Source organism: Tinamus guttatus, unplaced genomic scaffold (genome assembly GCF_059628265.1).
Source record: "Tinamus guttatus ecotype Peru unplaced genomic scaffold, ASM5962826v1 Tinamus_guttatus_pri_ptg000410l, whole genome shotgun sequence".
Taxonomy (NCBI): Eukaryota; Metazoa; Chordata; class Aves; order Tinamiformes; family Tinamidae; genus Tinamus; species Tinamus guttatus.
The window spans coordinates 529,879-542,201 of record NW_028288944.1 but is presented as its reverse complement, the minus strand read 5'-3'; positions in this window follow the sequence as shown (position 1 = coordinate 542,201).

Below are 12,323 nucleotides of genomic sequence, written 5' to 3'. Positions count from 1 at the left end.
CTTCACAATGCTGCAAAGAGTATAGCTGCATCTTATCTCCAGCTTCCCTTCACACAGTTACAGGCATTACCAAAAGGGGCCTCAGGCCCTTCTGCAGCCTGAACAGTCCTGGCATTCTCAGCCTTGCCTCAAATAAAGGATGCTGTAGTCCCCTGATCGTCTTTGTGGCCCTTTGCTGGACTCATGCCATTAGCTCCATCTCTCTTGTGCTGCAGAGCCCAGGTCTTGACACTGCAGCTGCAGCCTCCCTAGGGCTGAGCAGATGGGACAGATCTTGTCTGTGACCTGCTGGCAAGCTTTCGGGCACACAGCCCTGATGTAGTTGGCCATCTAGGACACAAGCACACTTGCAGTCACAGGACCTCTGTCTCCTTCTGCCTCAAGCTGTTCTCCAGCACATTGTTGCTCAGTATGTCCAAGATATGGAGTTCTTGCTCCCCCAGCGCTTGGCCCTTGGTTGCACTTGCACAAGTCCCTCTCTGCCATGTGGCCAGCCCGTCCAAAGCCCTCAGAGTGGCCCACTGAGGTATGACCCTATCGTAGCAGCTGTCATTTACCAAGTTGCTGGGGGTTGCCCTGGGTATTAGGAGCCTGGTCTTTCATGAAGCCATGGGAGAATCTTGGCACCAGTATACAGTCCTGATGGACCCAGCAGTGACTGGCCTCTCTGTGGCCTTTGAGCTAAGTGATCAAAGCCCTGTAAGACCGGCAGCGCAGCCCCTTCTCAAGCCACCTGTGTGCCCGCTCTTATGGGGCTCTTATTTCCTCAGCTTGCCTAGCTGGCTGTCAGGGCATATGCTGCTATCCACAATCAGCCTCCATCATGTGCTGCTCTTCCTTCCTCACCCCAGTCCTTTCCTAACTGACAGTGCCATGAAGCATGCAGTGCACCCAGGTCTCCAATGCAGCTGGAGGTTGGGACTGTGGAACCGTAGGGCTTGAGGGAAGCTGCTGTCCATCTCTGGGACACCTGCTGCGATGCCATGCATCCTGATGGCTGCCCTCCTCCCATAACTCCTTGCGCGACAGCAACACAGCTCTGTAACAGCTGTGCCCCTCCTGTATATTTGTGCTCTGCATGCCATGATGCCTTGCTGCTTGCCTTCTTCCAGGGACTAAGAGCCCTCTGGCAGTAGGGGAGTTCGCTGGGCCACTGTGGAGCATGGCAGGAAGGCCTGCTTTGGCTCCTCTGCATTGCAGCTGCTGGACTTCTTGAGTGTGCCAGATCTTGAAAATGGCATCAGCATGGAGTATTCATTTCCTTGCATGGATCTGGCAAAAAGTCTGCTCTGCTTCCCTGAAGCCAATGCTGCACTTAGAGGCGTTTGTACATGGTGGAAGGAAAAGCCAAAGGAGGGGAATTCCCTACTTAGCCTCTGTTCTATAAGGAAGTTGGCATTGGAAGGGGCTTATCTTCCAGTTTGCAGGAGATCACTTTCCCAGAGGATTTCTGGGGGAGTAGCCCGTACAGGATGCCTACTTTCAGAAAGGTCTCACCTAAGAGTCCATTCTTTCTTCCTGGAAGAAATCTTGTATTCCTAAAAAACTTTTTGAAGGAGCCCTCTAACTTTGGTCTAACAAGGTCAATAGCCTCATGTATTCCAGTGTTTTATTTCTCTAAACTAGGAGCCCAAGTTAGAAATACAATGCTCGGTTTCTGAGTCACATTGGATATTTGGACCTTAGCTTGTGCACTTGCCAACTCTGACCCTTGAGATCCCAAAGGTGTAGGCACCATTGGAATGAATTTGCCCAATTCCGTTTCAGTTTGGCATTCTCATGGAGTACACGTGTCTCTTCCTTTCCCACAATAGTCCCATAGGTATCAGTCAGGGGTAGAAGGCAGGGAGGACTGGCATCAAATACGAGCCAGCATGTTACTGCTGGGCTGACAGCTGGCCATGGATGCTGGCTTCTTCTGGGAAGAGAAGGGAGGTGGTTCCAGACAGCCTAGTCTTTGCATACTGCACCTGGAGCAGCAACATCAGTGCTAAGTGCTCTTTTCAGGGCCTCACGCAAGGAAGCGGAATTGCGCTACAATACCTTTTTTGGCATCTCCCACTGCCCTGTACAGGGCAAGGCAGATGAGTGAGCTGGGGATGATGGAACACCATGTTGCTAGTCTGGCACCCAGGACACCAGCACAGGTGTTTGCAGCCGAGGTCCTGCTGCCTCGAAGGAAGGGGCTTGTGTTCCCGGAGGACCAGTAGACTGGTGTGACTGTCCACGTGCACGCACAGGTTGTGGGCAGCCTCCACGACTTACGCGGTGGCCTCCTGTCGTCCGCTCCGTGCCTGGCGGCTCCCTGCCACTCCCACCACCGATCCTGCCATGCCAAAGGGGAGAGCAGATGAAGGGCAGGCAGCTGTGCTGCTCAGGCTGCTGGGCCTGGGCCAGGTGCCTGTCGCTTGCCCCATGCTGACGCTTGGTGGTGACAAGCGGAGGCAGCTGCGCAGGGCAGGAGGCTGCCAGGATGCCCCAGCCCTTCTCTTTCTCCTGCTGTTTGTGCCCTGCAGCAGCTGGCGTGCTCACCCACCATGGAGCCCAAGGTGTTGCTGGCCAGGAACAGGCAAGGGCCATGGTTGTGCCTACCTGCTGGGGCTTGTGTCCTGCGTCTCTACTAGGAAAATGGGCTCCAGAAAGCCACCACAAACACTGCCCTCAAACCGCCGGATGTGGCGAGGGTGGGGGATGTGGAGCACCTCCTGGATCTTCCTGGGCAGCTGCGGCTGCTGGCTTGGTGCTGCTGCCAATCTGCTGGGAGAGGGCTCCCGGTGGAAGACTCTCCCAAAGGTGTCGGGGCTGCAAGAAAAGAGAAGGCCCGATGGCCCATGCTGGCAGGGGCCAAGGCAGTGACACCAAGGCATTCTTGGGCTTTGCCCATGGTATCGACCATAGCTGCCGCCTTCAGGAGCTCCTCATTGCCAGAGCAGCACAAGGCGCAGCACCACGTACTAGTGCTCGGGAGACAGCTTCTTCTTCCGTTGCACACCCCGCTCAAGCCCTTGGTAGCATCGCCGGGTCCGGGCATTTAGCACTGAACGGGCTGGGTCCGGGCGTCTCGGGGCTGGCCGAAAAGAGGCCAGCACCATTCTCCTCACTGCCTCCCTTGAAGTACTTATAGACACTGATCAGGTCCCCTCTCAGCCTTCTCTTGCTGACTCGTGGTTAACCTGTGGTCCCTCATGATCTCCAGGTCCTTCCCTGCTCTCCAGCTGGCTGGCCTCAACCTGCACTAGTGCATGGGGTTATGCCTCAGGAAGTTTAGACTCTTAACATTTCTCTGCTGAACTTTAGGAGGTCCCTTCATTTTCTCAGTCTACCCAGATCACCCTGAATACCAGCACAACCTCCTGGGGTATTGACCAGTATGGTTCACAGTTCTGGTTTACCTGCAAAAATATTGAGGGTGTGTTTTGGTCCTACCATCCAGGTCATTAATGAAGATGTTAAACAGTGTTGGCCTCAGTATCTACCCCAGGAGACTGTACTATAATCTGGCTTCCAGTAGCAATATATGCCATTCATTGGAAATCTCCAAGCCCTATTTTCCAGGCATTTTTCAGTCCTCTTCACTGATCACTTACCTGGCCTGTACTGGACAGCACTAGCTTGTCTGTAAGGTTGATATGGGGTACCATGACAAGAGTACCATGACAACATTCACTGTACTGTCCTCATCCTTCAAGTTGATCATCTCATTGTAGAAGGCTATCAGGTTGGCTCAGCATATATTCCCCTTTGTAAAGCCATGATGACTACTCCTAGTCATCTTTGTGCCTTAAGTGCAAGATTGGCTCCTCTATTACCTTTCCGGGGATAAAGGTAAAGAATTTGTTCTCTTCCCACCTCACGAGTATCTCCCAAGCACCATGACCATTCAGAGAGAGCAGTAGTGGCTTTGTGCTGACATCAGCCAGCTCCCTCAGCACCCATGGGTGCACCCCGTCAGAGTACATGGAACTGGGCCTGCTTAGCCTGGAGAGGAGAAGATTGAGAGGAGATCTGATCAATATGTACAAATACCTGAGTGGAGGAAGTAAAGAGTATGCCTCCAAACTCTTCTCAGTCGTGGCCAGTGAAAAGACAAGGTTTAATGGGTATAAATTAAAATATGGGCAGTTTCATCTTCACATGAGCTACAACATCTTTACTGTGATGGTGACAGAGCCCTGGAACAGGCTGCTCAGAGAGGTTGTGAAGTTTCCTGCTTTGAAGCTCTTCAAAAAGCACCTGGATGGGACCCTGTGCAATGTATCCCTCCTTGAGCAGGGGGGTTGGACTAGATCTCTAAAGGTCCCTTCCAACCTCAACCATTCAGTGATTGTGTGATTGTGATTCACAGCTGGAGTATTGTGTTCAGTTCTGGGCTCCACAGTACAAGATGGATATGGAGCTGCTGGAGAGAGTCCAGCGCAGGGCTACAAGGATGATCAGGGGCCTGGAACATCTGCCCTATGAGGAGAGGCTGAGGGCGCTGGGCCTGTTCAGCCTGGAGAAGAGAAGGCTGAGAGGGGACCTGATCAGTGTCTATAAGTACCTCAAGGGAGGCAGTGAGCAGGATGGTGCTGGTCTCTTTTCAGTGGTGGCCAATGACAGAACTAGAGGAAATGGCAACAAACTAAAGCATCAAAAGTTCCAAGGAACTTAAGGAAAAAATTCTTAACAGTGAGGGTGTCAGAGCACTGGAACAGGCTGCCCAGAGAGGTTGTGGAATCTCCTTCTCTGGACATCTTCAAAACTCGCTTGGACGCAGTCCTGTGCCTCGTGCTCTAGGTGACTCTGCGTGTGCGGGGGGGTTGGACTAGATGACCTCTAGAGGTCCCTTCCAACCTTAAGCATTCTGTGATTCTATGATTGTATGTCTTATGTATATTCACTTTGTTAAATGCTCCCTAACTTGCTTATCTTTCATCAAGAAATGTCTGCTTTGCTCCAGACTTTCTCTCTGGTCTCAGGCTAGGGATTTCTGAGTGACAACCTTATCAGCAAAAACTGAAGAGGTCATTTGATAGCTGTATCCTTGCTTGCCACTGCCCTAACATATTTTGCAGCAGGTCAGTGTCCTAGGAAGACAGGAGGCCCTAGCCCTGCTTTTGATCTCTAAGTACTTAAGCATGCCCTCCTTGCCAGTATGATTTTCAGATGGGTTTTGCTTTCCAAACCCTGTGCCTGCAGGATTGGACAGTGCATGAATGCTTCCACTTGCATGTCTGGATGGATCACTCATGACTTTGGAGAAGATCTCTTTTGATTACAGTCCCTCAACTGTAACTTTCTAGAGCATAAGGGCATTTAAAAGCTGCAAAAAAATTATAAAATAAAAGAAAATAAAAAAAATCTCGGTCACTTTAGTCACTTATTTTATTAACAATCCAAATAAAATCTACTAAAAGAAATTATTTACCACCAACAGTTATTAATCCTGGAATTCCTCTTCTTCAGATACATAAGTGAGATATCTATAGGTCTTAAAGGAGTTTACACTGCATTCCTTTCAGAAGAAGTATCCTTAAACTTATACATATATGCTCGTATGTATATATATATACATATATATATATATAAAAGAAGTGTTTGGAGGCAGTTGTCTGCCCTGCAGGCTCTTTTCTCTTTATGGGCAGCCTTTCTTGCCCACTCGCCAGTGCTGTGCCCAGGGCTGGTCACTGACGGAGATTCTCTCCTGGCAGAGCGGTGGAAAGTGAACAGCCTCAGAGCTCTACGCAAGCCATGACTTGGGGATGATGGAGCAATGTGTTGCTGCTCTGGCACCCAGGACACCAGCACAGGTGTTTGCAGCCGTGGTCCTGCTGCCTCGAAGGAAGGGGCTTGTGTTCCCGGAGGACCAGTAGACTGGTGTGACTGTCCACGTGCACGCACAGGTTGTGGGCAGCCTCCACGACTTACGCGGTGGCCTCCTGTCGTCCGCTCCGTGCCTGGCGGCTCCCTGCCACTCCCACCACCGATCCTGCCATGCCAAAGGGGAGAGCAGATGAAGGGCAGGCAGCTGTGCTGCTCAGGCTGCTGGGCCTGGGCCAGGTGCCTGTCGCTTGCCCCATGCTGACGCTTGGTGGTGACAAGCGGAGGCAGCTGCGCAGGGCAGGAGGCTGCCAGCATGCCCCAACCCTTCTCTTTCTCCTGCTGTTTGTGCCCTGCAGCAGCTGGCGTGCTCGCCCACCATGGAGCCCAAGGTGTTGCTGGCCAGGAACAGGCAAGGGCCATGGTTGTGCCTACCTGCTGAGTCTTTGTGTCCTGCGTCTCTACTAGGAAAATGGGCTCCAGAAAGCCACCGCGGACACTGCCCTCAAACCGCCGGATGTGGCGAGGGTGGGGGATGTGGAGCACCTCCTGGCTCCTCCTGGGTAGCTGTAGCTGCTGGCTTGGTGCTGCTGCCAATCTGCTGGGAGAGGGCTCCCGGTGGAAGACTCTCCCAAAGGTGTCGGGGCTGCAAGAAAAGAGAAGGCCCGATGGCCCATGCTGGCAGGGGCCAAGGCAGTGACACCTGTCTGGGGCTTTGCCCAAGATATCGACTATAGCTGCTGCCTTCAGGAGCTCCTCATGGCCAGAGCAGCACAAGGCGTAGCACCACGTACTAGTCCTCGGGAGACAGCTTCTTCTTCCGTTGCACGCCCCGCTCAAGCCCTTGGTAGCACCGCCGGGTCCGGGCATTTAGCACTGGACGAGCTGGGTCCGGGCGTCTCGGGGGTGGCCGCGGCACGCGTTTTATGTGGCCTTGCAGGTCCACAGGCGCAGTAATGGCCATGCTGGCCACCAGTGCACCCGGCCTCCTGGTGTGAGCCATCCTGAACGGCGGCTAGCCAGGAATGCCGGCTCAGCGGGGCGTGCGAGGCAATGTGCTGAAGAGCCCGAGGCTTTGTGAGCTCACCAGGGCGGGGGGCTGCCAGGGGACACAGATGAGTCAGGCATGGAGTGTCCAGCATCTCTGGCCCCTACAGGTTGTCTGCTGGATGATCATGGTTGGCAGGAGCCGCATGGGCTGGCTGCAGGCAGGTGTCCCCAGTCATGACTTTTTGCATCTCAGAGGAAGGCTGCAGGTCACCACACCACCATGCCACTGCAGATCTGCACAGAGCAGGGCTAAAGGGGCTTTTTGCCGTGGAACCATCTGTTTCTCTTTGGAGCTAATGGTGGAGAAGCTCATGACCTGAAGGATGAAATTACGAAGAGGGGCCCTTGGAGATGTGTCAGTGCTATTGCGCTGCTTAAGCAGATGCCTTGGAGCCCACTGCCAAGGATTCTTACCTGAAAGAATGGGAATAACTGCATGGTTGTAGTCTGTACTACCTGCTGGATCAGTCACTCTCCCAAGTGAAAAGCTTTCTAATTAGATGGAGCTTCCTGGCTTTTCATGTGTGCGTACTGCATCTTGTGCTATCACTTCACAATGCTGCAAAGAGTATAGCTGCATCTTATCTCCAGCTTCCCTTCACACAGTTACAGGCATTACCAAAAGGGGCCTCAGGCCCTTCTGCAGCCTGAACAGTCCTGGCATTCTCAGCCTTGCCTCAAATAAAGGATGCTGTAGTCCCCTGATCGTCTTTGTGGCCCTTTGCTGGACTCATGCCATTAGCTCCATCTCTCTTGTGCTGCAGAGCCCAGGTCTTGACACTGCAGCTGCAGCCTCCCTAGGGCTGAGCAGATGGGACAGATCTTGTCTGTGACCTGCTGGCAAGCTTTCGGGCACACAGCCCTGATGTAGTTGGCCATCTAGGACACAAGCACACTTGCAGTCACAGGACCTCTGTCTCCTTCTGCCTCAAGCTGTTCTCCAGCACATTGTTGCTCAGTATGTCCAAGATATGGAGTTCTTGCTCCCCCAGCGCTTGGCCCTTGGTTGCACTTGCACAAGTCCCTCTCTGCCATGTGGCCAGCCCGTCCAAAGCCCTCAGAGTGGCCCACTGAGGTATGACCCTATCGTAGCAGCTGTCATTTACCAAGTTGCTGGGGGTTGCCCTGGGTATTAGGAGCCTGGTCTTTCATGAAGCCATGGGAGAATCTTGGCACCAGTATACAGTCCTGATGGACCCAGCAGTGACTGGCCTCTCTGTGGCCTTTGAGCTAAGTGATCAAAGCCCTGTAAGACCGGCAGCGCAGCCCCTTCTCAAGCCACCTGTGTGCCCGCTCTTATGGGGCTCTTATTTCCTCAGCTTGCCTAGCTGGCTGTCAGGGCATATGCTGCTATCCACAATCAGCCTCCATCATGTGCTGCTCTTCCTTCCTCACCCCAGTCCTTTCCTAACTGACAGTGCCATGAAGCATGCAGTGCACCCAGGTCTCCAATGCAGCTGGAGGTTGGGACTGTGGAACCGTAGGGCTTGAGGGAAGCTGCTGTCCATCTCTGGGACACCTGCTGCGATGCCATGCATCCTGATGGCTGCCCTCCTCCCATAACTCCTTGCGCGACAGCAACACAGCTCTGTAACAGCTGTGCCCCTCCTGTATATTTGTGCTCTGCATGCCATGATGCCTTGCTGCTTGCCTTCTTCCAGGGACTAAGAGCCCTCTGGCAGTAGGGGAGTTCGCTGGGCCACTGTGGAGCATGGCAGGAAGGCCTGCTTTGGCTCCTCTGCATTGCAGCTGCTGGACTTCTTGAGTGTGCCAGATCTTGAAAATGGCATCAGCATGGAGTATTCATTTCCTTGCATGGATCTGGCAAAAAGTCTGCTCTGCTTCCCTGAAGCCAATGCTGCACTTAGAGGCGTTTGTACATGGTGGAAGGAAAAGCCAAAGGAGGGGAATTCCCTACTTAGCCTCTGTTCTATAAGGAAGTTGGCATTGGAAGGGGCTTATCTTCCAGTTTGCAGGAGATCACTTTCCCAGAGGATTTCTGGGGGAGTAGCCCGTACAGGATGCCTACTTTCAGAAAGGTCTCACCTAAGAGTCCATTCTTTCTTCCTGGAAGAAATCTTGTATTCCTAAAAAACTTTTTGAAGGAGCCCTCTAACTTTGGTCTAACAAGGTCAATAGCCTCATGTATTCCAGTGTTTTATTTCTCTAAACTAGGAGCCCAAGTTAGAAATACAATGCTCGGTTTCTGAGTCACATTGGATATTTGGACCTTAGCTTGTGCACTTGCCAACTCTGACCCTTGAGATCCCAAAGGTGTAGGCACCATTGGAATGAATTTGCCCAATTCCGTTTCAGTTTGGCATTCTCATGGAGTACACGTGTCTCTTCCTTTCCCACAATAGTCCCATAGGTATCAGTCAGGGGTAGAAGGCAGGGAGGACTGGCATCAAATACGAGCCAGCATGTTACTGCTGGGCTGACAGCTGGCCATGGATGCTGGCTTCTTCTGGGAAGAGAAGGGAGGTGGTTCCAGACAGCCTAGTCTTTGCATACTGAACCTGGAGCAGCAACATCAGTGCTAAGTGCTCTTTTCAGGGCCTCACGCAAGGAAGCGGAATTGCGCTACAATACCTTTTTTGGCATCTCCCACTGCCCTGTACAGGGCAAGGCAGATGAGTGAGCTGGGGATGATGGAACACCATGTTGCTAGTCTGGCACCCAGGACACCAGCACAGGTGTTTGCAGCCATGGTCCTGCTGCCTCGAAGGAAGGGGCTTGTGTTCTCGGAGGACCAGTAGACTGGTGTGACTGTCCACGTGCGGGCACAGGCTGTGGGCAGCCTGCACGACTTACGCGGTGGCCTCCTGTCGTCCGCTCCGTGCCTGGCGGCTCCCTGCCACTCCCACCACCGATCCTGCCATGCCAAAGGGGAGAGCAGATGAAGGGCAGGCAGCTGTGCTGCTCAGGCTGCTGGGCCTGGGCCAGGTGCCTGTCGCTTGCCCCATGCTGACGCTTGGTGGTGACAAGCGGAGGCAGCTGCGCAGGGCAGGAGGCTGCCAGGATGCCCCAGCCCTTCTCTTTCTCCTGCTGTTTGTGCCCTGCAGCAGCTGGCGTGCTCACCCACCATGGAGCCCAAGGTGTTGCTGGCCAGGAACAGGCAAGGGCCATGGTTGTTCCTACCTGCTGGGGCTTGTGTCCTGCGTCTCTACTAGGAAAATGGGCTCCAGAAAGCCACCACAAACACTGCCCTCAAACCGCTGGATGTGGCGAGGGTGGGGGATGTGGAGCACCTCCTGGATCTTCCTGGGCAGCTGCGGCTGCTGGCTTGGTGCTGCTGCCAATCTGCTGGGAGAGGGCTCCCGGTGGAAGACTCTCCCAAAGGTGTCGGGGCTGCAAGAAAATAGAAGGCCCGATGGCCCATGCTGGCAGGGGCCAAGGCAGTGACACCAAGGCATTCTTGGGCTTTGCCCATGGTATCGACCATAGCTGCCGCCTTCAGGAGCTCCTCATTGCCAGAGCAGCACAAGGCGCAGCACCACGTACTAGTGCTCGGGAGACAGCTTCTTCTTCCGTTGCACACCCCGCTCAAGCCCTTGGTAGCATCGCCGGGTCCGGGCATTTAGCACTGAACGGGCTGGGTCCGGGCGTCTCGGGGCTGGCCGAAAAGAGGCCAGCACCATTCTCCTCACTGCCTCCCTTGAAGTACTTATAGACACTGATCAGGTCCCCTCTCAGCCTTCTCTTGCTGACTCGTGGTTAACCTGTGGTCCCTCATGATCTCCAGGTCCTTCCCTGCTCTCCAGCTGGCTGGCCTCAACCTGCACTAGTGCATGGGGTTATGCCTCAGGAAGTTTAGACTCTTAACATTTCTCTGCTGAACTTTAGGAGGTCCCTTCATTTTCTCAGTCTACCCAGATCACCCTGAATACCAGCACAACCTCCTGGGGTATTGACCAGTATGGTTCACAGTTCTGGTTTACCTGCAAAAATATTGAGGGTGTGTTTTGGTCCTACCATCCAGGTCATTAATGAAGATGTTAAACAGTGTTGGCCTCAGTATCTACCCCAGGAGACTGTACTATAATCTGGCTTCCAGTAGCAATATATGCCATTCATTGGAAATCTCCAAGCCCTATTTTCCAGGCATTTTTCAGTCCTCTTCACTGATCACTTACCTGGCCTGTACTGGACAGCACTAGCTTGTCTGTAAGGTTGATATGGGGTACCATGACAAGAGTACCATGACAACATTCACTGTACTGTCCTCATCCTTCAAGTTGATCATCTCATTGTAGAAGGCTATCAGGTTGGCTCAGCATATATTCCCCTTTGTAAAGCCATGATGACTACTCCTAGTCATCTTTGTGCCTTAAGTGCAAGATTGGCTCCTCTATTACCTTTCCGGGGATAAAGGTAAAGAATTTGTTCTCTTCCCACCTCACGAGTATCTCCCAAGCACCATGACCATTCAGAGAGAGCAGTAGTGGCTTTGTGCTGACATCAGCCAGCTCCCTCAGCACCCATGGGTGCACCCCGTCAGAGTACATGGAACTGGGCCTGCTTAGCCTGGAGAGGAGAAGATTGAGAGGAGATCTGATCAATATGTACAAATACCTGAGTGGAGGAAGTAAAGAGTATGCCTCCAAACTCTTCTCAGTCGTGGCCAGTGAAAAGACAAGGTTTAATGGGTATAAATTAAAATATGGGCAGTTTCATCTTCACATGAGCTACAACATCTTTACTGTGATGGTGACAGAGCCCTGGAACAGGCTGCTCAGAGAGGTTGTGAAGTTTCCTGCTTTGAAGCTCTTCAAAAAGCACCTGGATGGGACCCTGTGCAATGTATCCCTCCTTGAGCAGGGGGGTTGGACTAGATCTCTAAAGGTCCCTTCCAACCTCAACCATTCAGTGATTGTGTGATTGTGATTCACAGCTGGAGTATTGTGTTCAGTTCTGGGCTCCACAGTACAAGATGGATGTGGAGCTGCTGGAGAGAGTCCAGCGCAGGGCTACAAGGATGATCAGGGGCCTGGAACATCTGCCCTATGAGGAGAGGCTGAGGGCGCTGGGCCTGTTCAGCCTGGAGAAGAGAAGGCTGAGAGGGGACCTGATCAGTGTCTATAAGTACCTCAAGGGAGGCAGTGAGCAGGATGGTGCTGGTCTCTTTTCAGTGGTGGCCAATGACAGAACTAGAGGAAATGGCAACAAACTAAAGCATCAAAAGTTCCAAGGAACTTAAGGAAAAAATTCTTAACAGTGAGGGTGTCAGAGCACTGGAACAGGCTGCCCAGAGAGGTTGTGGAATCTCCTTCTCTGGACATCTTCAAAACTCGCTTGGACGCAGTCCTGTGCCTCGTGCTCTAGGTGACTCTGCGTGTGCGGGGGGGTTGGACTAGATGACCTCTAGAGGTCCCTTCCAACCTTAAGCATTCTGTGATTCTATGATTGTATGTCTTATGTATATTCACTTTGTTAAATGCTCCCTAACTTGCTTATCTTTCATCAAGAAATGT